Genomic DNA, 3,820 nt, shown 5'->3' with positions numbered 1-3,820 from the left:
CCAAGTAGCTGGGATTACAGATGTGCGCCACCACCCCTGGCTAATTTTTGTATTTTTGGTAGAGACAAGGTTTCACCATGTCAGCCAAGCTTGTCTCAAACTCCTGGCCCCAATTGATTTGCCAGCCTCAGCCTCCCAAAGTGCTGGTATTAAAGGTGTGAGCCACTGCCCCTGGCCCAATTGTAATTTTTCCAATTATTTTTCAAATAATGAATCATTATCCCTGGTTAAACATATGCACACACATCATAAACACACACACATATATAGAGGGGAATGTTAAAAAAATAAATACATAAATAATGGTGAAACCCTGTCTCTATCAAAAATGCAAAATAGGCCAGGCGTGGTGACCCCAGCTTGTAGTCCCAGGTAGTCAGGAGGCTGAGGTGGGAGAATAGTTCAAACCTGGTAGGCAGAGCTTGCAGAGCTGAGATAGGGCCACTGCACTCTAGCCTGGACAACAGAGCAAGACTCCATTTCAAGAAATAAATCACTATCCATTAGGTACATAATTTTCTATCCCAGAAGTAACCATGCCACCCAAGATCTAATAATTTCTTCTGAATTTCCAGAGCTCATCTGTGCATTTAAAATTTAGTACTCTGTAGGGATGGGCCTGGATGGAAAGGTATGTAAATAGTTATGTGCTTAATACTACATTGCCTGTTTTTCTCTTGCTAACTAATATTTTTTTAAATTGATTATGATTCACAGAATAGACTACATGGAGCTTCAATTCTATTGAAGTATTGACTACTATAACTTTTTCTTCAAATAATTTATTATACATAATTAGACAAATGGCTGTACATTAATAAATTATCAAACACTTTGGGAAGCTGAGGCAGGTAATCACCCAAGGTCAGGAGTTCAAAACTTGCCTAGCCAACATGGTGAAACCTTGTCTCTACTAAAAATATAAAAATTAACCAGGTGTGATGACCCAAGCTTGTAGTCCCAGATACTCAGAAGGCTAAGGTGGGAGAATAGCTCAAATCTGGGAGGCAGAGTTTGCAGAGTTGAGATAGAGCCACTGCACTTTAGCCTGGGAAACAGAGAAAGATGCTATTTCAAACAAAAAAAAAGGATCAAGCAATATTATTATAATTTTTAAATATATATATTTCCTAATATTTGCAATTTTACATCTCAAGAATAATTTTACATATAATACAAATTAACATTTCAAAGTAGATATTGCCAACTTTTTCTTCAAAGATATTTAATACTTTTACTATTCAATACATTTTCTGTCACCTGGAATTAATGAAACACATATTTTTTCATTTCTTCATCTATTTGAAGTGTCCTTAACTCTTTATCAGTTTTATCTTTGCTATTCACATAAATAAAAACTAAGTCATCATAATTTTAATTTGCATTTTGAAATTAAAATTTGAGAATTTTTAGTAGTGAGTCATTTTACTTCCTTTTTAATTCTAATTGTACATTCACATATATATACTTTGTTAATATGGAATGTATCAATGTAAATATATTAGATAATCTAGCAAAATTTATTATATTGGTGTTTACTCATTTGAAGATTTCTGAATAAATCTATCCTATGATTTCCACAGTTAATGTTAATAAAATAACAGATACGTTATCCACAAAATTGACACGTCATTTTAAGACCTATTACTTAAAACATGTTTTGAATCTTTTGAACTTTTACAACATGCAAAGGTTTCTAATAATCTTTCAAAATATTTAATGTTAAAGTTGTTTGAAAAAAATGTGCTTACACCTTCTTTATTTCTTCCAAACCCACAGAATTTCAGCCATAAATTATTACTAATATGATGCAATCTTTTAAAATATTTACACTAACATAGTTTAAGTTAATTAATATTTCTAATTAACAAAGCATGTATATGTTATGCAATAACTATGCAATAAATCTTAAAAATGGAAGACAACATATCTAATTTTTATGGCTAATAATTTAGCTTCTTACATATACATAGTTCTGAATAACTAGATAGTTCTCTAGACAAAAGGAATATAAAGAGAAACAAAAAACTGTGTATTTTCCTTATTTCTAGTCAGACTTACATGTTTAAAGTAAAAAACTATTCCTAAAACAAACAAAAATACTTCAGAATGTTTAACTTACACAAAATATCCCGAGTTCTTATGTGATTGACAATGAGTTTAATTTTGTAGTAATTTTCTGAATTGGCAATTAAAAATCATTTTCTGTCATTTCTTGGTAGTACTAAATTGTTATATTAATATGCTATCTAGTTTCATTTCAGTATAATATCTCAGTTCATTTGTGTTTCAAAGTTAAATAACATATGTGACCCTTGTTGGGGTTCTTTTATAGGTCATGTTTGTATACTTATAGGGTAATGCTATAGAGGTAATGTGATGGGAACCACAATATACCCATTGGTGCTGACCACTTAGATTTGACTATAATTTGAAAAATTAATGTGCTTCCTTGATAAGTCTTGTTGCATTTTTTTATTGCATTGTTTGTTGAGAAAACAAACTATCTTATTTTACTCAATACAGGTTTCACTCAGTTAAAAATAAACTTTATGATAGTTTAACTGTGCTACAGTTGAACAAATTGTGCTACAATTTGTGACAAAATAATCTATGGCACAATCACTATAACTGAAATTCTCAGGAATTTTACTAATAGTCCATTTAATGTTTCCATGGAAGTGAACATTTATACCTCAGGGAGATTGACAGCCACAATAAAAGTGAAAATTGACAGTAACTTCATTATTTCAAAAAGTCATTCAAGTAGAATTCTCCCATTTGTAAATTGGACATAAAAGTTTCATTAAATTATACGGTCACACAAGTAAAGATGAAATTCCCTATCATAATGTAAATAGTAAGATCAATGTTGTTCCTGAAGTTTTAATGATAAAATTTGATAGAATAGCTTGAAATAGCAGTGTGCAGGGTTATACATGTATTCCAGTAGTTATTGTCAGCAAAGATTTGGATATAAATAGAAGTTTTTTTGCCTATTTGTCCACTAAATTAGCAATTTCTTTTTCAGTCATTTACTGGGAAAAATATGCTTGCCTATAAAGATCAAAGAATAAAAAGACATAAACAGTAAAAAAAGCAAGAATGGACATTGGTGCTATAAAATGTTTGCTTCCCACCAGTCTTAGTAACCACCTTTCCATTGACATTTTGCTTTCAGAACTTAACATAATTATTCTAAAGACACTAGCAATGAAAATAAAGAGTTAAAATAGTCCTAAATCAGAAACTTAATATTTTATTAACTAAATATTATCTAACTTTACATATCAAATTGTTATATTAAAAGGAAGTAGCACTTTTTAATAAGGTATCAATGATACTTATGTTGGGAAAATAATATTTTAGAGAATTCCAGCAATCATGAGCAATGTTAATACTTTATAAAAATTGCTTATTTTAATAGAGTATTTTTGGAATTCAAATATCACAGTTCTTAAAGTAACATATCTTGAGATTCTGCAAATGCATTAGCATTTTAATGTTACATACTGTGAAATAAAATTCATATTATAATGAAAATTATATTTACTGCAGTTAAGTACTGAGGAATATAGTAATTAGAAATAAATCACTTCAAATTATGCAGCTTCTTACTTTTGTGCTTGATTACTTTTTAATATGTGACATCATTCCAGCAGTTCTTGCTTCTTCATTAGTGTATTCAAATTTGATGTTTCCTTTATAGAGCATGTGTGCAATTTATTTAGTACTAGGCTGTAAATTTTAGAAAATTAAGTTAATGTTCATTGTCTGAACATTATGATAAATGAAAGACTTCTGAGTCTTTAATGATATA

This window comes from Aotus nancymaae, unplaced genomic scaffold, assembly GCF_030222135.1.
Source record: "Aotus nancymaae isolate 86718 unplaced genomic scaffold, 86718_ANA_hifiasm-v0.15.2.pri h1tg000088l, whole genome shotgun sequence".
Lineage (NCBI taxonomy): Eukaryota > Metazoa > Chordata > Mammalia > Primates > Aotidae > Aotus > Aotus nancymaae.
The sequence above is the reverse complement of the archived record's forward strand: the minus strand, read 5'-3'. Positions refer to the sequence as shown.